The 25,409-nt window shown below is 37.0% G+C and overlaps 1 protein-coding gene and 1 non-coding gene across 4 annotated transcripts in view; both read right to left on the bottom strand.

Annotated features, from left to right (window-relative positions):
* The window catches only part of COP1 (COP1 E3 ubiquitin ligase), a 226,819-nt gene that overhangs the window by 13,424 nt on the left and 187,986 nt on the right, over positions 1–25,409 (bottom strand). The gene's annotated exons all lie outside the window — the stretch shown is intronic.
* Positions 14,675–14,815, bottom strand: LOC120880682. Its single transcript, XR_005725091.1, has one exon.

The following is a 25,409-nucleotide window of genomic DNA, read 5'->3' as shown; positions in this document are numbered from 1 at the left end:
TAAACATATCTCAGTTCATTTAAAAGAATGCAACCATGTAAGTGTGGACTCTGACCAAACAGACCTAAAGTAGAAATCAGTCACAAGATACACGTGGAATATCTGGAGATTTTAAACACTCCTACATGACATAGGGCTCATAAAAGAAATCACAAGGAAATAAGAAGCAATATACTGAAAGATACTGAAAAAACAATATATTAAAATTTGTGTAATACACCTAAGGGCTTCCCTGGTGGCTCAGTGGTAAAGACTGCCTACAGTGCAGGAAATGCAGGTCTAATCCCTGGATCAGGAAGATCCCCTGGAGAAGGGAATAGCAACTTGCTCCAGGATTCTTGACTTAGCAACCAAACAACAAATACACCTAAAAGCGTGCTTAGACAGAATTATATCTCTTAATGCTTACATTGGTAAAGCAGAAAGTTTAATATAAATGGTGTAATAGCTTTCAGCTTAAGAAGCTAAGAAAAAAGCAAATTACATACAACAGAAGTATAAATATGGTAGTAATAAAAAGCAGAAACCAAATAAAATAAAAAGACAAAAATGAGCAAAAATTATTAAAAACAAAAGTTAGTTCTGGAAATAAAATTGAAAAATCTCTACAAAAGGAGAAAAAGGGTAAGGTAATAATATCCGGAAAGAGGGGTATCACTGGACATCCTACAGATATTTAAAGAAAAAGATAGTATGAGTAGAAAAAACTTAATGCCAATAAAGTTGACACACAATGAAATAAATGAATTATATGAAAGACAATTCAATTCCAAAATATGAAAGAAGACCAAGAAAATAGAGGAGGAAGGAACACTTCTAAACTCAGTTTAAGTCAAACAAAGCAAAAGATATCATTAAAAAATTATAGACTGATTATCTTTATAAATAGATGTAAAAACTCTTTTAAAATTCCAGTAAAGAGAATTCAGCCATGTATAAAAAGAATAATACATCATGCTCAAGTGGTTTTAATCCAGATATTCTAGTAGGCTTAACTTTTTAAGACAATGAATGTAATTAACATTTTTAACAGAAGAGAAAAATCATATAATTACAATAGACATGGAAAATGCATTCAACAGAATTCAATACATATTCATAATAAAAACTCTCAGAAAACTAAGAATAGAAAAGAATTCCTCAAGGTGATAAGGAATACCTATGAAAATCTTCCAGCTAATGTCATACTTAATGGTGAAATGTTGAACTAATTCTCAGACTGAGAGCAAAGGCAGGATGCTTGCTATCACCACTTGTATCTAACCCTGTATCAAAGGTCCTACCCAATGGGCAATAGTCAAAGAAAAGAAAGGAAAAGTATACATATCAGAAATAAAGAAGTAAAGCTGTCTTTATTTGTAAATGACACAGCTGCCTATGTAGAAAGTTAAGAATCTTTAAAACAGCTGCTAGAACAATATTTTGACCTAGTAGGGCTAACAGATCCAAGGTCATTATATTAAAATTTATTTCTATAAACCAGCAATGAATACTTAGTGAAGGGATTTTTCTAAAAATATCATTTATAATAACTGCTTGCTGCTGCTGCTGCTGCTAAGTCGCTTCAGTCGTGTCCGAATCTGTGCGACCTCATGGATGGCAGCCCACCAGGCTCCGCTGTCCCTGGGATTCTCCAGGCAAGAACACTAGAGTGGGCTGCCATTTCCATCTCCAATGCATGAAAGTGAAAAGTGAAAGTGAAGTCGTTCAGTCGTGTCCGACTCTTCGTGACCCCATGGACTGCAGCCTACCAGGCTCCTCTGTCCATGGGATTCTCCAGGCAAGAGTACTGGAGTGGGGTGCCATTGCCTTCTCCGATAATAACTGCTTAGAGATGACCAAAATATATGTAAGATCTACATGTTGAAAATTAGAAACATGGAGAGATATTAAGGAACACCTAAATAAACTGACAGAGATACCATGTTCATGGAGAGATACTCCCATAAAATAAGGATGGATTTATGTGCAAGTCTTGGTACACGGGACGATGAACAATTTCTTTTTAACCTGAAGACATAGGTCCCTATTAAACAAAATCAGAATATATCCCTTTCCTTATTTAGTCTCCAAATGTTAAGCATGTTAAACTGATTTCTCCTTCTCTCAGAATAATAATTTTGCAGGAAAAAATAGAAGATTTATATTAATAAATCAAATATTTAAACCAAGTAGAAAAGTTCCTATTAAAGCTTGACCAAGAAGAAACAGAAAACACGAATCATCCTGTAATGCAAAACAGGCATCACATTAAAAAAAAAAAAAAAAGAAACCAAATCAACTGTCAAAAATCCTTTCTACCTCGGGCGCATATGATTTCACCTACAAGTTCATTCAAATATTCAAAAAGGAGCAATTCCCATTTTACACATTTTTTTTCCCACAGGAAAGGAACACTCCTTAACTTGTATTATGAAGCTAATGTAACTATGGAAAGAAATGCAAAAAGCAAAATGGCTGTCTGAGGAGGCCTTACAAATAGCTGTGAAAAGAAAAGCAAAAAGCAAAGGAGAAAAGGAAAGATATAAGCATCTGAATGCAGAGTTCCAAAGAACAGCAAGGAGAGATAAGAAAGCCTTCCTCAGCAAAGAAACGCAAAGAAATAGAGGAAAACAACAGAATGGGAAAGACTAGTGATATCTTCAAGAAAATGAGAGATACCAAAGGAACATTTCATGCAAAGATGAGCTCGATAAAGGACAGAAATGGTATGGACCTAACAGAAGCAGAAGATATTAACAAGAGGTGGCAAAAATACACAGAAGAACTGTACAAAAAAGAGCTTCACGACCCAGATAACCACAATGGTGTGATCACTCACCTAGAACCAGACATCCTGGAATGTGAAGTCAAGTGGGCCTTAGAAAGCATCACTACGAACAAAGCTAGTAGAGGTGATGGAACTCCAGTGGAGCTATTTCAAATCCTGAAAGATGATGCTGTGAAAGTGCTGTACTCAATATGCCAGCACATTTGGAAAACTCAGCAGTGGCCACAGGACTGGAAAAGGTCAGTTTTCATTCCAGTCCCAAGGAAGGGCAATGCCAAAGAATGCTCAAACTCCCGCACAATTGCACTCATCTCACATGCTAGTAAAGTAATGCTTAAAATTCTCCAAGCCAGGCTTCAGCAATATGTGAACCGTGAACTTCCAGATGTTCAAGCTGGTTTTATAAAAGGCAGAGGAACCAGAGATCAAATTGCCAACATCTACTGGATCATGGAAAAAGCAAGAAAGTTCCAGAAAAACATCTATTTCTGCTTTATTGACTATGTCAAAGCCTTTGACTGTGTGGGCCACAATAAACTGGAAAATTCTGAGAGAGATGGGAATACCAGACCACCTGACCTGCCTCTTGAGAAACCTATGCAGGTCAGGAAGCAACAGTCAGAAGTGGACATGGAACAACAGACTGGTTCCAAATAGGAAAAGGAGTACGTCAAGGCTGTATATTGTCACCCTGCTTATTTAACTTCTATGCAGAGTACATCATGAGAAATGCTGGGTTGGAAGAATTGATGCTTTTGAACTGTGGTGTTGGAGAAGACTCTTGAGAGTCCCTTGGACTGCAAGGAGATCCAACCAGTCCATTATAAAGAAGATCAGTCCTGGGTGTTCTTTGGAAGGAATGATGCTAAAGCTGAAACTCCAGTACTTTGGCCATCTCATGTGAAGAGCTGACTCATTGGAAAAGACTCTGATGCTGGGAGGGATTGGGGGCAGGAGGAAAGGGGGACGACAGAGGATGACATGGCTGGATGACATCACTGACTTGATGGACATGAGTCTGAGTGAACTCCGGGAGTTGGTGATGGACAGGGAGGCCTGGTGTGCTGCAATTCATGGGGTCGCCAAGAGTCGGACACGACTGAGCGACTGAACTGAACTGAACTGAATGACAAGAAAACTTGACAACTGAAAATGAAACTTCTTAATAAGGGTATCTACAAAAATCCTAAAGTAGAAATCATATGTAATAGTGACATAATCAAGTTTTCCTTCTGGCAAGTAACAGGATAAGGATGTCATATATCAAAACCTTTATTTAATATTCTACTAAAGTACCTGGCCATTGGAATAAGCCTAAATGAACAAAATGTACCAAGGTACCAAAATTGGGAAGGTAGATTAAACTTTACTTGTGGATCATATTATTGTATACATAAAAAAATCCATAACATGTAGAAGTACATAATTAATTAAAACTGATAAGAGAGTCTAGCGAGTCTGCTGGATTGAGAAATGGGGACAATAACGTGCTATTCTTTAGGCACTGTTGATTCTTTCTTAAAATAAGAAATTTGTTTACTTGAATAGGTAGAATGTGTGGTAAGAATCCAAACAAACATTACAGAAGAAAAGAGGAAAAGTGAGTGTCTGCCACCTCTCTGTTCTGAGTAATTACTATGATTAGAAATGATTAGATGTGAAATCTTTCCAGATAAATTAGCACCATTACTGTGAAGTTCCATTGTATGGCAAAGCTTTCTTAAGATGTAAGGAAATGTGAATTTTCTATCAGCTGATTCTTTTCTTGTTTGATTTCAGGATATCAAACAACTCTACCCCCAATTTGGGATCTCATGTTTGTAAAAGTGAAAAACTGTACTTTATACTCAATTCTAAGTTCCCTGATCACCTCAGAGAGGTCTTTGAGCTTCTCTTATAAAATAAAGCACCTCCACAGAATTCACTTCTGAGTTCTGGGACATGTTAGTGATTGGCCTTCTGAGTGAAATGGACCTAAATCTCTATCTCTAAAATCAAATTAACAAAATATGCAGGCAAATTATGCTATATAGAGTGAAAGTGGCAGAGTGGAACAAACATGGTCATTGTGGTCGGAAACACTTGAATTCAAAGCTCTAACATTTCCAAACTATGTCATCCTGGACAGGTTACCAAACCTCTCTGACTCAGTCTCTTCAAATATCAAATAAAACTCAGCTAATGAAAACTGAGCTCACAGAGATAATGGAAGGAAAAAGCAAAGGGGAGGGGTGGAGTGGGAAGAAAACTGAGCTAAGTGAGTTGTTTTTATGACCAAATGAGACACTTAATGTACCTGGCATATAGTATACATCCTATAAGGAACTGCTGCTAAGTGAGTGAGGTTTTTTTTTCCCAAAAAGAAAAGATAGTCAGAAGTGTCCAAAATCATCAGAAAATGATGAAATTGTTTAATAGTATGCTATCAGATTTGGGCATTAGATGGTATTGGTGAATTCTTGCTTCCCAGGTGGCTCAGTGGTAACGAATCCGCCTGCCAAAGCAGAAGACTTTGGTTTGATCTCTGGGTCAAGAAGATTCTATGGAGGAGGAAATGGCAGTCTACTCCAGTATTCTTGCCTGGAAAATCCCATGGACATGGGAGCCTGGTGGGCTACAGTCCATGGGGTCCCAAAGACTGGGAAACGAGTATAACAAGGCTGTATATTGCCACCCTGCTTACTTATATGCAGAGTACATCATACAAAATGCCATACTGGATGAATCACAAGCTGGAATCAAGATGGCTGGGAGAAATACCAACAACCTCAGATATGCAGATGATAACACTCTAAAGGCAGAGAGTGAAGAGGAGCTAACAGCCTCTTGATGAGGGTGAAAGAGCAGAGTGAAAACGCTGGCTTGAAGCTTAATATTCAGAAAACTAAGATCATAGCATCAGGTCCCATCACTTCATGGCAGAGAAGTGGAAAAGTGCAAGCAGTGAAAGATTTTATTTTGCTGGGCTCCAAAAATCACTGCGGACGGTGACTGCAGTCATGAAATGAAAAGACACTTGCTCCTTGGAAAGAAAGCTATGACAAACCTAGACAGTGTATTTAGAAGCAGAGACATCACTTTGCCCACAAAGGTCTGTATGCTCAAAGCTATGGTTTTATCAGCTGTCGTGTATGGATGCAAGAATTGGACTGCAAAGAAGGCTGAGCACCAAAGAATTGATGCTTTCGAATTGTGGTGCTAGAGAAGACTCTTGAGAGTCCCTTGGGCTTGAAGGGAGATCAAACCAGTCAATCCTAAAGGAAATCAATCCTGAATATTCACTGGAAGGACTGTTGTTGAAGTTCCAATACTCTGACCACTTGATGTGGAGAGCTGATTCACTGGAACAGACACTGAGGCTGGGGAAGTTTGAAGGCAAAAGGAGAAGTGGGGGAGCAGAGGATGAGATGGTTAGACAGCATCACCCACTTAATGGACAAGAAAATGAGCAATCTCATGTCTGTTGAGTTGGTGAGGCCATCCAACCATCTCATCCTTTGTCATCCCCTTCTCCTGTCCTGGGGTTCTACAGAGTTGGACATAACTTAGTGATTGAACAACAACAACGGTACTGGTGACCTCAGAAACAGCTCTACCTAATGTTCAAAACCTTTGCAAAAGTCCCTGGAGCTACCTCAGCTTCTAGAACTTCATTTTGACAGAAGCTTCTGGAAAAAGTTTTCTCTCATCTCCTAGGTGACAGGGGACCTCACCAAATTGCTTCCACAGAGAGAATAAATGTCCATTATCCCACTTTCAGAATATGATAGTGGCTTCACCATAATGTTTATTATTTTCATACCATTTGTAGTCATCTATCACTATCCATTTATCATCTTTAGGTGGGAGATAATAACTATCTTCAGAACAGCTCAAAAGATTTTTTTGAAGTGAATTATACTGAAATACCTTTAAATAAACAAGCTTATAATATGTGAGGGCAACTTTATCATTTTTAAAAGGAAATTAAATATAGGAAAATACTGATTAAATTATTTAATAACCTAACTGAACTCTCTACTTCTAATCTCCTCTCATTATAATGCATTCTATACACTGCTACAAAAATATTCTCATGGGATAAGCTCATCTCCTGGTACACAGGGCTTTAGGAGCTTACTAATCCCTACAGAAGAGAGCCCAAACTTCTTTTCCTTGTGTTACTCTAGACTGTGTACTCTGGTACCTCTCTGGCCTCATTCCCCAATAGAGTTTCTAATCCCATGGACAGAGGAGACTGAAGGGTTACAGTCCATGGAGTTGCAAGAGTCAGATACGATTTAGAGAGTAAACCACAACCACCACCCACCTTTTTATGTGTACTACTCTATTAAAACTGTTCCATACTTGCATTGCAGTTTCCCTCAACAACATCTTTGTTCACACTTTCCTCTAACTACATGGAAGGCAGTGTAGCAGAAAGAATATGCATTTTGGAGTCAGGTAGACGTGGGTTCAGTTTCCAACTCTAGTACTTCTTATTTGGTTGTGTTGTCTTGGGTAAATCAGTTAACCTCTCTGAACCTCAATTTCACTTTAAACAGACATCAGACAGACCTCAAAAGTATGTAACTTAAAAAGATTTCTAGTGATGATTTTTTTTTTTTGAAACATTCAGTAAATTTTATTGAAGCACCACACAGACTGAAACCATGGATGACAGGGAATAGCAACAGCGGGATCTCATGATGATCTTGAATTCAGATAAAACTTACTGCATAATGCCTGGGTGGTGGTAACCAGATGCAGGTTTATAGTCTCCTGTCCAGGTATGGGCTTTCCATTGCCTTAGCTTTCTGAAACTCTTTTAACATTTATGAAGACCAGCACAGAAGCCAGTATCATCATAAAGTTTTTAAAAATTCTCCCTACTAGAAGTAATCTCTCCCCTCCAGGGCCAATATTTTCTGGGATAATTCTTTTTTAAGGATTTCTTTCATTTAAGCTTATACCACAGTTATTTGTTTATAAATATTTTGTGTTTATTAGGTTATAAATCACTTAAATGCAGAGAATATGTTTTGCATGTTGCAAAATTAATATCTGATCAATGAAAAACAAATAGTTGTCTAGCTATGTCAATTAATGTATACAATATTGAAGATGACAGAACATTTATTATTTATTGATCATTTACCTTGAGTTTCCCACCTATCTCAATACTTTCTATGTATTTTCTAATCTTATTCCTAAATATTATGTAGAAGATACCATATTCTGATTTCATAGAAGAGGAAACTGAGGCATAAAAAGTTAGTTACCCACCCCTCCACCCCCACCCAAAGCTTTGGGGCTTCCTTCACAGCTCAGTTGGTAAAGAAAATGCCTACAATGCAGGAGATCCTGGTTCAACTCCTGGGTTGGGAAGATCCCCTGGAGAAGGAAATGGCAACTCACTCCAGTATTCTTGCCTAGAGAATCCCATGGACAGAGGAGCCTGGCAGGCAGTCTGTGAGGTCACAAGAGTTGGACACAACTTAGTGACTAAACCAACCAACCAACAAATCTTTGGAGCTAATATTTACAGTCTCAAAGAAGGAAACCTAGTAACCTGAATCCAGTAATCCAAATCACAACACTACCCTAAGACAGAAGTTAGAAATGACACACACTGCCACCCACCCTTTAGATGTTTAAATTAAAAGCACAACCTTGACAAATTAAGGATCTCAAAAATTTCAGAAACATTTTCTCCCCACAAACAACTTTATGGTCTGTGTTGTAAAACTAAGGAAAGAAAGTTCCTCAAAGATCGTTTGTAGGGGCAAAAAATGCCAAGACATAGGATCTTTAAAATTGAGTCTCGATAGAACACTATTAGTGACACAGCAAATGTGAAGTACACTGAAATACTATCACATCTGTCCTCCAAAACAAGAGTTGCCATTGAGATCACTAGCAAAAATTATTGTAAGTGGTCTGTTCTACAAGCACTGAATCTTCTTATTGAAATGTTCACTAAGTTAAAACTGAACATTCATTTAAGTCCTTTAGATAAGCACCTGACATAATGACAAAGATAAAGCCCAATGTACAACGTACAGTACCTGCAAATACAGTTCCCTAGGGGACAGAACGGTGGGGAGGATGGCTGAATAGTCTACCTTAAAGACAGAGAGAGATATATACAAATATATATCTTTAAGACAAATATTAAATATATATACGAAGAAAGAAGTATATAAAAATTTGAGATAGGTAGGCTTTAAACAATAACAACCACAAAACAATAAAAACAATCTGCTACATTACAATCTTCATTGTATCTGTCAATTCCTTAATATTCTTTCCACAGAGGCTCATGTCTTATTTGGTGTTTTCTTTTTTATAAACAGAGATATCTTTTTTTCAGTTCAGTTCAGTCGCTCAGTCCAACTCTTTGCGACCCCTTGGACTGCAGCACGCCAGGCTTCCCTGTCCATCACCAACTCCCAGAGCTTACTCGAACTCATGTCCATCGAGTCAGTGATGCCATCCAACATCTCATCCTCTGTCGTCCCCTTCTCCTCCTGCCTTCAATCTTCCCAGTGTCAGGGTCTTTTCCAATGAGTCAGTTCTTCACATCAGGTGGCCAAAATATTGGAGTTTCAGCTTCAGCATCAGTCCTTCCAATGAATATTTAGAACTGATTTCCTTTAGGACGGACTGGTTGGATCTCCTTGCTGTTCAAGGGACTCTCAAGAGTCTTCTCCAACACCACAGTTCAAAAGCATCAATTCTTTGGCGCTCAGCTTTCTTTATAGTCCAACTCTTACATCCATCCATGACTACTGGAAAAACCATAGCTTTGACAAGATGGACCTTTGTTTGCAAAGTAATGTCTCTGCTTTTCATCTTGTTTGCTTGTTGCTCAAAGAGTGTTAATTTCAAGTATGACTGCAGTGTCATGGCAAATAAAAGACCACTCACACTTCAGGCTCTTTTCATACCAAGCTTATAAACACAGAAATAAAAGTTAGGGGGTTTTGCCTCATTTTTTTTCTTTCTTTGAGGTGGGGTGAGAGAGTAGTTAATATCTGTATTCAAAATGCATCTTGAAAATTAAAATGGCTTTCCCTGGTCAGGGAACTGAGAACCCACATGGTGTAGGTGCAGCCAAAATAAATAAATAAATAAATAATTAATTAAAATGGCTTTTGTCCTCATGTAGGAGTTCATGGACTCTGTGTGTAGCTGAATTTGATTTTCATTCAGGATCCTACAGCCCATGTGCAGTATTGATCAGTATCTCATGTTAAGGTAAATGATCACTCTGGGCAAACTGCGAGACTCTCGATGAATCAGATCCAAACAAAAGTGAAATGGATATAATTCTGAGATCCAAAAACAATAGAAACTTGATAAAAGAGAACCTCTATAAGTGGGTTTACTAGAAAAACAGTTTCAAATGAATTTGCCCTTTCAGTTTTTGTTTAAGCATGACCCATAGTTGTGTATGAACATCCCCTTCCTTTCCCGTGAGATGAAATGCAAATATGATAATATGCAGAGATTCTGAGGAGGCTCTCTTCCATCAATGTTCTGTTAAGTGGTATTATTCAATTCTCCAATCTTTGTACTCTTTTATTATTTCCTTCATATCATCCCAAGGCAGTTATATACTTTCCTATGGTAGCCTCTGATTTATATACAAAGAGAGAAAATACTTAAAGTGCTAACACTTCATTGCTTCGTCTTATTGAGCTGTAGTGGATTTCTTGACAGGCACAATCATTCTTCCATTAAAACCCACTTACAGAGGTTCTCTTTTATCAAGTTTCTACTGTCTTTGGATTTGGGAGTTCTACCCATTTCACTTTCGTTTGGATCTGATTCATCAAGAGAGTCTCCTAGTTTGCCCAGAGTGATCACTTATCTTAATACAGACATTTGTCTATGCTGCATGTGGGTAACATGTGAGAGCCCATACAAATATAGGCAAACACTGGCTCCAAGATGATCTCCAGTGGTTTTTAAATAAGTGCCATTGGTAAACCAAACAGTTTCTTTTGACCCTGACCTTTCTTTCAGCATGTGGTTTTTCAGAAATGACTTAGTAAAAAATATGTAAATATGTCTAAGAGAGAATTAATACAAAAACACAATCTATCAATAAGAAGTCCTGCTCTTTAAATGAAAATGTTAACAGTCAGCCTTCCCTGCATTCTATAAAGGACCTAAAACTGAGTGAATTAATTGTTTGAACTGTGTTTACAAGATAGACAATTAATAAAATTTGTTTTCTTAGACTCAAAAGTTCTCATTTTACAACTGTCTCACTGTCTCATTTTACTATCTTACAGAAACAATGAAAAAAAAAATTCTATCATCATCACATAACTAATTGTTGAGAACCACAGGAGAAGGCGATGGCATCCCACTCCAGTACTCTAGCCTGGAAAATCCCAAGAACGGAAAAGCCTGGTAGGCTACAGTCCATGGGGTCGCGAAGAGTTGGATACGACTAAGCAACTTCACTTTGACTCTTTACTTTCATGCATTGGAGAAGGAAACAGCAACCCACTCCAGTGTTCTTGCCTGGAGAATCCCAGGGATGTCGGAGCCTGGTGGGCTGCCGTCTACGGGGTCGCACAGAGTCAGACATGACTGAAGCGACTTAGCAGCAGCAGCAGCACAGGCCAGTTACTGTGTTAAGGACTATGTATTTCACTTAATCCAAATACCAATCCACAGAGGAAGATAAGAGATAATACTTTTATCCTCAATTTAAAAAGAATAAAACATGGTCTTAAAGACACTTAATAACTTGTTCAAAGCCATACACACAATTATGAAATAGCGAAGCCATGAATCAGTATGTGGAGACTCATAAAATATGGTAATTTTGGGGTTTAGGCATATTGGTTTGTTAAGTTTATCACATGACTGGCCATGACTTGAATCTACTAACTTAGGAAGAGAAAGAGGTCTTAGGTGAGCATTTGATATGTATGGGAGAACCTCAGCTCTCAGACATTATATACGGATATTACACCTCAAATCTCATATGCCTAGATTCCTAACCATAAATATAATTTCAAGTATAATAATACATAAAATATTATATATATATATTATATATTTATATATTTTTAATAATATACAAAATTTCAAGTAAAATACCATCTGAGAGAAGGACTTGGCCACAGAAATAAGGTGGAAGGAAGTATACCATAGTTAGTATATGCAGTGGCTGTGCCAGGCTAATAGCCACCCTGCCAATCCAATTTAAGATCTTGGAGATTAGAGTTTATCCGTCATAAAGGAATGCTTTCAAGACTACTCAGTTAAACACAAGTCCTCCCTTTCCTCCCCACTGGTATCCTTGCGTAGGATGATACTGGGTCCCTTTTTAATCCCAAACTATAAGGACTATTATGAATAGAAAAATATAGTCATAATGCATGATTAACAGAATAAAGGGTTATTGTTTTAATAAAATATATTACCTTCATCACACTTTAACTTTTTTTGATTCATTCAAACAAATACCTACTCTTACAACTAATTTACCTAATAGGAGGAAATGAATTACACTGCTAATCAAAAGAACTTCTTCATTGGTTGGCTTATTACATTTTCAAATCTAAAATTCTTAAGCTTTATAAATGAGTTTTCTAAATAAATAATGAAAATATTCATTAACGTTGAAAATTCTTTACTATCATTCTCAGACAAGGTGTACCCGGTATTTTTAGGGCAAGGAGATGGTATTCTAGGTGCTAGAAATCCCTATACTTCATGATTAGATTTAAGAAAAAGTAGCATCATCAGACATAAGTGTGTGTGAAATTCAGATTTTATCTAATGATAAAAGAGCCTAAGGTGATCATGAATATCAATACAAAATAGTAGCTCACTAAATTTTTACCACTGGAATCTGTCTCTACCAAACAAATATGAAAATTAGCATTCTTTAAACATAATTTGGTATAACCTGCTTCTCTCTCTGGGAATATGGCCATGAACATATATATATATTGGTCTAGTAGTATAATTTCTTTATAGGGTTTCTTTTTAGATGTTTTGCCATTTTCAAAGTCTAACTTAATACAGTAAGAAATTACTCAAATTTCAAAGTAGTAAAAAGTCATGTTTCATGTCTGTTTGGAAAAATATGTGTGTATAGGCAGAAACACACACACACACATACACACACCAGGAAGGAATCACCTACCTGCCTATATATACCAGAGTCACCAGATTATCGTATTTCCTCCCTACCTTCAACTTACTTGCTTTCTATTAAGACCTAATCTTTATATTATACAACTCAACATGGAAAAAATACCAAATAACCTGATTAAGAAATGGACAGCATACTTGAATTTACATTTTTCCAAAGATGAGATAAAAATGGCAAACAGACACATAAAAAGATATAAACACTAGTCATCAAGAAACTAAAAATAAAAATCACAGTGAAATATCACCTCATACCTATCAGAATAGCTATTATTAAAAAGAGAGCAAATAACAGGACTTCCCTGGTGGTCCAATGGCTAGACTCTGCTCTTCCAATACAGGGGACCCATGTTCAATCCTGGTCAGGGAACTAGATTCCACATGCCACAAGTAAGAGCCAGTGCAGAACAAATAACAACTGTTTCAAGGATGTGAAGAAATGGGAACCCTCCTACACAGTTGATGGGAATGTAAATTGGTCTAGCTACTATGGAAAACAGTACAGAGGTTCCTCAAAAAAAAATTAACAATTTAATTATCGTATGATTTAGCAATTCCACTTCTAAGTATATTCCTGAAGCACAAAAAAAACACATATGACCCCCCCCCACCGCCATGTTCACTGCAGCACTATTTACAACAGTCAAGATATGGAAGCAACCTAAGTGTCCATCAAGAGGCAAATGAATAAAGAAGATGTGACATGCATACACACACTCACACACATACACAATGGCCTTGGCTGAGATATCCTAGAAAGTAAATAAAGAGTGGTGGGGATACCTCTCAAATATATGTGTAAATATGTTTAGACAGGTTCAGTCATAAGGCATTCTTTTCCCTTTTGAATTAGATCTGAATAATATTTATGTTCATGATTCTTAGTTATCGATTATTTTAACGAAGGGTCTTGAATCTAGATTTGAATTTATCATGCAAAGAAACAGAGCAAAAATAAGTGAGTAAAAAATCATGAAATGGTTCATTAAACTCTAGACTAAGGACTTCTAAAGAGCCTACAAAAATAAGACTCCTTATTCAATAACGGTCTGATACAAGAATCAGTTAGAATAACAGATTTGGGATTTCAGAACCACAAACAAGGATTTTCACACAATTAGTTACAAATAAACCCAACAGTGGCTTGCATACCCTGATGCTATATATCATACCTCAATGTATTAGAAATGCCACCACAGTTCTTTCCCCTGTTCCCATACCCCTCCCCACAACTTACTGCAGAACACACACAATGAAAAATTTAGTGCTAAAAATTTAGATTTCAAACTTAGTACTAAGCTAATACTCAGTAGCAAGCTTGCCCATGAAACAGTCATTCCTGAAATTTAGTTATAGACTTACAAGATTACATAAACTGTATTTTGGAAAAATCAGTTTCTTAATAACAAATCAATTCTTAATGATTCATGGCAGCTAACTCTGAATAGTTTCTTCATATCCAAAATATTGATTGACCTTTACTGATAACCCTGGATTAGTTAAGCCAATATGGTCCCTCAGAAAAATCACATTTCTGTGTTCATTCTATTTCCTGGTTGTAGTTTCCTTAATCAAACAAAACAGAATCTATCTTTAAAACTGTAATATACCTCCATCACTGGTTAAGATGGATGCAGAAGTAATCCTACCTGGTAGTCTATTAATAATCTAGTACACTTAATTAGCGGATAGTAAACAAAATGGCAAGGAAAGCAGTACTTGGAAGTGCTGGTTTTAAAGGCTGTGTGGAGGGGAACGATCAGACTTAGCCAGCTGTGCTAGGTCAGACAGAGACCTCCATGATAATGTATGATCACTGCAATTCGTAGACAAAAGGCATTTTTTCATTTGTCCACAGGGTTGGTGGCTGCAGGTTCCATTTTACTGTGTCTCATTATTAAGAAGCCTTTTGTTATCCATTCTTTTCTATATCAACTTCTAACCGCATCAAATCCCCATTTAAATACACTTCAATACACTGAAACAAGTTATAGAACAACCATGATTCAGAGAACAGGAAAAGACCAATTAAGAAGGGACACTTAGCATACAAGCTCAAAATGACCCTTACTCAGCAAGAAAAGGTTATAAAAAACATGTACAAGGGAGAGAGAATTGAGATACACAAAAATATCACATCATTTTCACTACCCTTCCTTCATTCCAAATGCATTCCAAAGTCTTCTCCCTTCTCGCCAAGGAGCTCTTATCAACTTAATTTTCCTAGCCACACTAGACAACTTCTCTTGCGTATCAATACCTCTTGACAGTTCTTCTGAATAAAGTCTGAGAACAATGTGCTTACAGTGGCATATCTGACAGGGAAAAATGACTCTTTATTGCTGATTAATATAAAGGAGAGCTTCTGAGCATGGAACATTTCTAAGGGTGCTATTGGATAAATTCCTCCAGGGTACTCTGGCAAAGCTGTTCCAAGAGTTCTGTATTATTTTAGGGATACCATGTAACGAAGTAGAAACAGTAGTTAATTTAAGACAAGGAGAACTAGACCTGCATTTTGGTTCTGCCATAGTACTGGTCAATCCTCCTAGAAACTCAATTTCTTCAACTATAAAACAGATAATCTTAAGAATTTCAGAGAATTTTTATGGTGATTCAAAGAAAACACAGTAACCTAGCTAACCAAAAAAGAACTTGCCTATTTCAGGCACCAAAAAAATAAGTGGTAGTTATTCTCATTGAAACACTGTAACTGGGACTTCTCAGGTGGTCCAGTGGTTAAGACTCTGAACTTCAAATGCAGGGGCCAAGGGTTCAATCCCTGGTCAGTGAACTAAGATCCCATATGCTGTGTGCAGTGTGGCCAAGAAAATAGAAAAAGACACTGTAACCTCAATTTCTTTACAATTAAAGGGCAGTCTTCTCAAATATGAGTATACTACTGTATTATTTTCAGCATCCGATTTATGATTTTATAAAACTGATTAAAAATATAATGCAGGCTTTTCAGATTAAGACTAAATTTTACCTTAACTATAACTTCCCTAGAAAATGAAGTAGCTTTTATAATGGCAGTTCCTGGTGTTGATACTTTTTGCTCTCAAACTAGAAGCAAGAAATATAACTAAGGCAACACTAACAAAATACAACCTTGGAGAAAAATATACTTGAAAGGCGGCTGGTACAGTGACACCGCCTTATGGCAGAAAGTGAAGAAGAACTAAAGAGCCTCTTGATGAAAGGGAAAGAGGAGAGTGAAAAAGTTGGCTTAAAGCTCAACATTCAGACAACTAAGATCATGGCATCTGGTCTCATCACTTCATGGCAAATAGATGGGGAAACAGTGGAAACAGTGGCTGACTTTATTTTTCTGGGCTCCAAAATCACTGCAGATGGTGATTGCAGCCATGAAATTGAAAGTCGCTTATTCCTTGGAATGAAAGTTATGACCAACCTAGATAGCATATTGAAAAGCAGAGACATGACTTTGCCAACAAAGGTCCGTCTAGTCAAGGCTATGGTTTTTCCAGTGGTCATGTATGGATGTGAGAGTTGGACTATAAAGAAAGCTGAGTGCTGAAGAATTGATGCTTTTGAACTGTGGTGTTGGAGAACTCTTGAGAGTCCCTTGGACTACAAGGAGATCCAACCAGTCCATCCTAAAGGAGATCAGTCCTGGGTGTTCATTGGAAGGACTGATGTTGAAGCTGAAACCCCAATACTTTGGCCACCTCATGCGAAGAGCTGACTCATTTGAAAAGACCCTGATGCTGGGAAAGATTGAGGGCAGGAGGAGAAGGAATCGACAGAGGATGATATGGTTGGATGGCATCAACGACTTGATGGACATGGGTTTGGGTAAACTCTGGGAGTTGGTGATGGACAGGGAGGCCTGGCGTGCTGTGGTTCATGGGATCGCAAAGAGTCAGACACGACTGAGCAACTGAACTGAACAGTGCATTTAGTATGGACTATCACAGAAACCAGAAACCAGGGAGATGAAATGGATAGGAGTGGGATAGAAAAACAGGGGTTGGAGCTGGGACAGGATGAAAGGATTTAGATAAATGGTAGAGGCAATATGGAAGACAAGGCAATAACGACACACAGGAACAACGTCAGCACAAGTCTAGAGGTAAAAACGGGAATAGTCTGGGACAATGAAGAAACCTTCCCAACAGATGCTTTGTGCTAAAAAACAAACAAAAACAACAACCGAAATAAGGTTGGACCAACAGAATTATTCTAGATTCTTGAAAACCTTGAACAGAAGTAACAGTTTAGATAGGATGCCTAAGATCAAACACTTGCGGAAATGGGAATCATTAAAGGAGCAGAAAGAGGAGTAAAATTTAAAAACCACGTCTACCATTCCTCTATGCTATTTTAAAGGCTGACTTCCTAACTAATTACTACTAAATTCAGATTTGAGCTACCTTTGAATCAGTTCCTCTACATTTTTTCTATAATTAGAATTGGATTTTTTAAGGACATATTTAATAGTGAGGGTAAAATATAATCTTTAAGTTAGATAAAGGTATTTGAAGTGAAAAAGATAAAATAATGGACAAGTTCAGATAATATATTTATCAAATTTTCCTCTAAGTTTTAATGATGGCCAAATATGCAAGCTGGAGTTACACACAAATACTGAGTTTGAAAGAAACTTTTCTGGGTTAATTAAAGGTAACAAGCAATGTTTCACTCCGTCTGAATTCCTCTGTGAAATGATTATAAAGATGTAACGGGATCAGAAGTAATCTATGGTGGGGACAGGGAGTGAGAGAAACAGGAATGAGGAGACTAAATGCAGAGATGAATGAAACAAACATATGACATCGAAAGACAGCTTTTCTCTGATGAATAATTGGAACAAAAAAGATTAGATACAATTTAATTTGTGAAATTCAACAAATACTTACAAGGAAAATAAACAAAGAGAAACAAACCTCAAAACTCGGTGTCTCACAGCACTCAGACGCTTGCCCAGAGGGGTATGGAGGAAGCCCCTTGCCTCACCATTCCTGCCTCTGCTTTTCCTCATGCCTTTCTCCCATTTGGCTGTTTCTGAGTTGCATCTTTCATAATAAATTGGTAAACACTGAGTCAAACCAGGCTGATTAAACATAAGGGTGCCTTAGGGAGTCAGATCTTTGACTCCAGCTGTAAGATCCTGATTTACCACAAGCAATACAAGACTGTTCTAGCCTTTATTTTTGCAGTGAGATCAACTGGAACCTCAATACCCAATGTTCCTCTCACAGTTGGTCTTTATAGCTTCTGAAGTAACCAACTTCCAAAGGAACCTCAGAAGGCCTCCTAATGTGGCTCCTGGAAGGGTGTGAGATGTACCTACTTACTCCTGGGAGATGAAGAAGAGGTCCCTGGTGGCCACTGTCAGAAACACTTTAAAAACACGTTTTCCCTGTTTCCCAGATGAGAACACTGCTGGAGCTCTATACATTTCCACAGGTGAGAGCAAGACTGATTAAAAGAGGGAATGGAAAATCTTTCTCCCTATAATTCTAGGTTTTTTGATAAAATGAAAGAGAATTATGCATCCCGTAAGAAAAAACAACAAGTAATGGAGGTTCCTGGGTCTCTCCCTCAAATTCTGGCTTAATAAGTCTGGGGTTTAGAAATTTGCATGTTAAATACATACACCAGGTTATTAGTAATTCTGAAGCAGATGATCAGTAGACCATACCTTGAAAAACACTAGTACAGACACTGGAACCTGTCTATAAATGTTGAACTCAAGGGAAAGGAGAAATCGGCATCTTTCTACTTTTGGTCAGGGGGCTGGGGAGAAGGAAGTAAAGAGGAAAGACTTACTTGTTTGTCTCTCTGTTTTCATTTACTGAGTGCAAGGCTAACGTAATACCAAGGTAAACAGGACAAGACTTTTTTAGCCTATGACAGCTTTTGAGTTCAATAAGCATGATTATACATGTAAAGGTTATTGGTGATATTTTTACCCATATTATATACATTTATTTGGTTAAAAGATATTATATTCCATACTGGTATTTGAATTACACTAGTGGCTCACAGAAATTTAGTTACTTCTAAGTTAACTTCACAAGTGGAAATCTATAAGAATTTAAAATAAGTAAAATGTATTAGAAAACTGAATATGTAAAACACTAGTGTAGTTTACATATACTAGTAATTGCCTTATTCTTCTCTTTTCTTTCAGTCTCCTATTCCCATATTTTAAACTAGTTAATGAAAGTATAAGTAGTACATGAAATCAGCAGTTTTGACCCGTCTACATATTCAAGTAATATTATACCCCCAGAGGAGTCAAGTAAATTGGAAGTAAAGAGCAAGTTAACACAATGAAAATTAATAAAGAAAATGTTGATCTTTGTTCTAAGCAGAGCCACAAGTTCTTGAACATTACACATTTAGAGATATTTACTGTTTATGAGGTGATGGGGCAAAAAGAGCTGCTCTTTTACCAAACTTGTTCTTTTACCAAGTTTTACCAAAGTCAACTTGGTAAGATTTTGAGTTAAGGAAAAATATAATAGACTTCCTTGTGACTCAGTAGCTCCCTGTCATCAGGTGTTCAAAAAGCCTGAAGGATATTAAATATGATATAAATCATTTCACCAATGGGCAAAAGGTAGGGCTAGGCAGTTATCAATCAAATGGCTGTTATCCACTCAATGAACACTCTACTACTTTTGTGATTACAAAACCCAGCACTTTAGTGAAAGGACCTCTAGTCTAATGACATTACAATATAGAATAAAAAGAGGTATATGAAAGAATAACTGGGCTCAGTGAACTGCAAGGTCAAAGGCACAAAGGTTAAATGCAGAGAAACAAATGTAAAAACGCATCAGAAGTGTTGGAGGATTTATAAGCAATTCAATGTTGCTGAAGTATAAAATATGCCTATGCAAGTGGCAGGTGACCATACTGGAAAGGCAGGTGGGAAGTCTGAAGAAGGAGGGTGTTGTTAGACATCACATCAAGCTTAGAGTTTATTTTATAACCACTGGGACACTACTGAAGGATTTTAAGCAGCACAGGTACTACTGAGAAGTAATTGCAGGGAACGATGAAAACTTGAACTAGTGATAAGTGGAAGAGTGGCAGGAGTAGAAATGGATGACGGATTCAAGATACATTAAAAAGAAAATGAGATCATATTTGTGCTGAGATTACATACCAAAACCTGATTTTACATTTGTAAGATTCCAGTTTTAATGGTTAAAACTTTATATGTGGATAAATTTGATTTTAAATTTACAAAATGCCAAAGAACAGAACTGTGCTTAATAAAACATAAAAATTAATCCAACATTTTCTGTGATATAGTAAATCACAGCAATAGCCTATACTATTGGAATTTCGAATGCCAAATTGGCATGTCTTCATACCTGTCAGCTATATATAAGAAATCTGGCAAAATTTTAGAAAAACTCAATATTTGAGACTAAATAATTAGAAAGTCCCTAACTGTTAAGATCAGGTCATGTCACAATTTCTGGATAGCCTAAATATATTACTCACACTTTTAAAATTCCTGCCCTTGGCTGAATTTATATTGAGACTTTCATTAGAAAAATAATTTCAAATAGATGATTTCATTTCCACTACCGATTCAGATACTAAATTATCTTTTTAAATTGAGATACTTAAAGTCAGATTGACTTTCTATACAAAATTTATCCCTAAAGCTTCCTACTTTCATTAAAGTCAAAGATCTTGAAGACAAATACAAAGATAACTAACCACCTATTTAATTGTCAACAGTATGTACATACTCTGTCATTAAAAACAAATGATTTAGATTTATTTTCTGCATCGGCTTCATTTTTGGCTTGGCTATCACAGTTCAAACAAAAAAAAATCTATTTTCATTGAAGCTGATCTTCTTATATACATTAAAAAAAAGACTAATATAAACAGGCACAAAATTACATGGATTTACAGCAATTATAATGAATGACTTTTCTATATAATCAAATTATTCCTATGTTCAGCAGGTAATTATTTTTCTACCATCCTGGGACTAGCCAATGTCAACTTCTGATAGCTTTACTTGGAAGAAATGCTGCATAAAATGGGATTTAAGATATAAGAGAGTAAGAGATATGGAAGGCACAAACCTCCACAAGGATCACATCAGTATAGAAGACTGTCATAAGAACAACAGAAATTAACGTGGGATTGTGGAAGTAAGATACAAAATCACATTTCTTTTCCTCGGATAGACTGCAGGAAACACTTTTCTCTCAAACAGTTGCTGTCTTTGGTTAACTCTGCTTTAAGTAATTGTTAAATATATTTTTATTCAGTTAGAAAAGAATAATCTTTTTTTTTTTTAATATACTGCCTACACTTCAGCATATGAAACCAATTCAAGCAGTATTTGTTAAAAATGTTTAAGTCAAGGAAATGATATCCAACATTCACTCTCTTTCCTTCTACTGCTGCTGCTGTTGCTAAGTCGCTTCAGTCGTGTCTGACTCTGTACGACCCCATAGACGGCAGCCCACCAGGCTCCGCCATCCCTGGGATTCTCCAGGCAAGAACATTGGAGTGGGTTGCCATTTCCTTCTCCAATGCATCAAAGTGAAAAGTGAAAGTGAAGACACTCAGTTGTGTCTGACTCTTCGTGACCCCATGGACCGAAGCCTACCAGGCTCCTCTGTCCATGGGATTTTCCAGGCAAGAGTACTCTAGTGGGGTGCTACTAATACTATAGGAATTTATAGGAAATAAAAGATAAACATTCAGAAACCAAAGTTAAATTTTTTTCCCATCTCAAAATATTTTGAGCACTTTAAAACATGGTGGGGTAATAATGAAAATTATTAATAGGCTAATGGCATCATTCAGAATGCACTCTCAAATTAACATTAATAAATTTCTTTTAAAAAAGCAAAATAAAACCCATAATCAAGTCACTTAAAAATTTGTGTGATTCTACTCTTCAAAACTGGTGTATTTTAGAAGGAAAAACACTATTTTTAAAGAAGGACTTAATGAGAAAAAGAAATTATAATAATCATTCTAATATAGGTCAAATTTCATTACAGTGCATATAAAAAGGAAAATATTTAAAATGTCACCATACATACCCACCAAATTATTTTGTTGATTTCATTACATTTTCACCATGAAATATCTAATGCAACAAATGTTTTCATAGAAACTGTCCACACAGCAGTGGACATTAAGGTTAAGGGATACTGACACTTAATGTAATTTAGAGAAGAAATACACTACAGGTTTGCTTCCATTTTCCACAGCCTTCTGGTCTCCTCTATTTTCTACTTTCCCACCCAAATCTAGTTTGGACACTAAGGGATAAATGGGGCATTTAGGAGAGATGGAAGCCGTAGTCTTCCTGGAAGGCAGGGTCAGTGTTCAGAATCTCCTTTCCTTCCATGCCCAAGACAGACAAGAGATCATTCAGACTGGCCCTCTTCCAGTCAGGAAAAATTTTTCAAAGTGTTATAAACCATCTGGTTAGAGGGAAGAAGAAAGGAAAGATAAAAGGGAAGGAAAGAAACAGAAATGAAGAAAGGAAAGAAGAAAGAAAAAAAAGATCTATGTTGTCTTCTCAGTATTCATTGAAGAATTTAGGATGAGAAATAGTTTGTAAAGGTGGGAAATCAATATATATTAAACGTAGCTTTTAAAAATTGAATAAAAGAAAAAAGACATCTTACTCTTTTGTGTTTCTTCCTGAGAAGCATAAAAAGTAGCAAAATCTAACAGACATTAGGTATTCATAATTACAATTATTTCCTCTTTAACAGATGCTTGAGAACCATTAATGCCTCCTGGTTACTATGCATACAAATCTCCAGTGGTAACATACATCATCTGTTTCCAAACCTGACTGTTCATATAATTTTCTATAGAGACCTGGGAACTTTCCAAAATATGAATCTTTACTCTCTTTCCCACCTCCCCCAAGGTACAGACTCAGGGGTCTAAGAAGAGAGCTGTTCTGTTATATAAATTTTTTGAAAAGATTCCAAAGTGATTCTGATGATCAGTCAGGTCTGAGAATCACTGTGATAAATAAATTTTATCATAGATGCCTTCTGCATTTTAATGGACATAGACTGGCTTTCCATACATGCTTTAGCTTCCCAAGTTTAGTGGAATCTGATGCTCTATACACAGTGTTTACTAAATCAGAGAGTGTATGCCTATCTCTTGGATAAAAGCATATATAAACTGGAAAATAGATATATTATGTAAGGCTTTTTTAGAGAAGACTGAATTGTGAAACACTACAAATGCAGTGGAGAAAGGGAAGACAAATAATAAATACCAATTCCTCCAGAGCTGCACGCACTCTAATGTGTTCATTGTTTTGAAAATGTGCAAGAGCCTGGAGATCATATCCCAAGGACAAAATGGTAACTATGAAATAACTGCATAGGTATTCAAAATGTTAATGTCGAAAAAACTGTTTTTCTTAAATTGATATAGTCTTCATACCACCATTGAGTTTTAAGTATTAGAAATCTCTCTTCCCTGTACTCCAGTATCTCCTTGGTTTCAAAAAACAGTATTTAATTAATTATGCAACAAACAAGTGAAAGAACAAGGCTGAAGAACTGTATCATTCATTACAAAAATTATATATTAATTATACATTATGTGCACACCATCTGTTCAGGGCTAGTGGTTTAAAAAAATTTTTTTAATTGGAGGATAACTGCTTTACAATGCGGTGTCGGTTTCTGCTAGCATCAACATGAATCGGCCATAAGTATACATATATCCTCTTCCTCTTAAGCCTCCCACTCACTCCGCTCCTCATCCCATCCCTCCCCTCTAGGTTATCACAGAATACTTAAGCTGAGCTTCGTGTGCTATACAGCAACTTTCTACCAGCTAGCTACTTTACACTTGCTACTGAACACGTCAATGCCACTCTCTCAGTTGGCTCCGCCCTCTCTCTCCCCTCCTGTGTCCACAAGTCCATTGTCTCTGTTTCTATTCCAGCCCTGTAAGTAGGTTCATCAGTACCATTTTTCTAGACTTCATATACAGGCACTAATAAATAATATTTGTTTTTCTGATTCACTTCACTTTGTATAACAAGCTCTAGATTCATCCACCTCACTAGAACTGAATCAGATAAATTCCTTCCTATGGCTAAGTAATATTTCATTGTACATATGTACCACAACTTCATCCATTCATTGGTCAATGGACATATTAGTGATAGTTTAGAAAATGAAAGTTACTACTAGCAAACACTCATATAATTTGCACTAATTTAAAACTCTTTATATACATTAACTTATTTTAACATTATAATAACCCTAGTTCAGTTCAGTCGCTCAGTCATGTCCAACTCTTTGTGATCTCATCAACCGCAGCACGCCAGGCCTCCCTGTCCATCACCAACTCCCAGAGCTTACTCAAATTCATGTCCATTGAGTCGGTGATACCATCCAACCATCTCATTCTCTGTTGTCCCCTTCTCCTCCCACCCTCAATCTTTCCCAGCATCAGGGTCTTTTCAAATGAGTCAGCTCTTCGCATGAGGTGGCCAAAGTACTGAAGTTTCAACTTCAACATCAGTCCTTCCAATGAACCCGCAGGACTGGTTTCCTTTAGGATGGACTGGTTGGGTCTCCTTGCAGTCCAAGGGACTCTCAGGAGTCTTCTCCAACACCATAGTTCAAAAGCATCAATTCTTCGGCACTCAACCCTCTTTATACTCCAACTCTCACATCCATACATGACCACTGGAAAAACCATAGCCTTGACTAGACAGACCTTTGTTGGCAAAGTAATGTCTCTGCTTTTTAATATGCTGTCCAGGTTGATCATAACTTTACTTCCAAGGAGTAAGCATCTTTTAATTTCATGGCTGCAGTCACCATCTGCAGTGATTTTGGAGCCTAGAAAAATAAAGTCAGCCACTGTTACCACTATTTCCCCATCTATTTGCATGAAGTGATGGGATGGGATGCCATGATCTTCGTTTTCTGAATGTTGAGCTTTAAGCCAACTTTTTCACTCTCCTCTTTCCCTTTCATCAAGAGGCTTTTTCGTTCCTCTTCACTTTCTGCCATAAGGGTGGTGTTATCTGCATATCTGAGGATACTGAAATTTCTCCTGGAAATCTTGATTCCAGCTTGTGCTTCTCCCAGCCCAGCGTTTCACATGATGTACTCTGCATATAAGTTAAATGAGCAGGGTGACAATATACAGCCTTGACATACTGCTTTTCCTATTTGGAACCAGTCTGTTGTTCCATGTCCAGTTCTAACTGTTGCTTCCTGACCTGCATATAGGTTTCTCAAGAGGCAGGTCAGGTGGTCTGGTATTCCCATCTCTTTCAGAATGTTCCACAGTTTATTGTGATCCACACAGTCAAAGGCTTTGACATAGTCCATAAAGTAGAAATAGATGTTTTTCTGGAACTCTCTTGCTTTTTCAGTGATCCAGCAGATGTTGGCAATTTGATCTCTAGTTCCTCTGCCTTTTCTAAAACCAGCTTGAACATCAGGAAGTT

The sequence above is a fragment of the Oryx dammah genome, unplaced genomic scaffold (assembly GCF_014754425.2).
Source record: "Oryx dammah isolate SB20612 unplaced genomic scaffold, SCBI_Odam_1.1 HiC_scaffold_21, whole genome shotgun sequence".
NCBI classification, from domain to species: domain Eukaryota; kingdom Metazoa; phylum Chordata; class Mammalia; order Artiodactyla; family Bovidae; genus Oryx; species Oryx dammah.
Note: the sequence above shows the minus strand (reverse complement) of the source record. Positions and strands in the feature narration are given on the sequence as shown.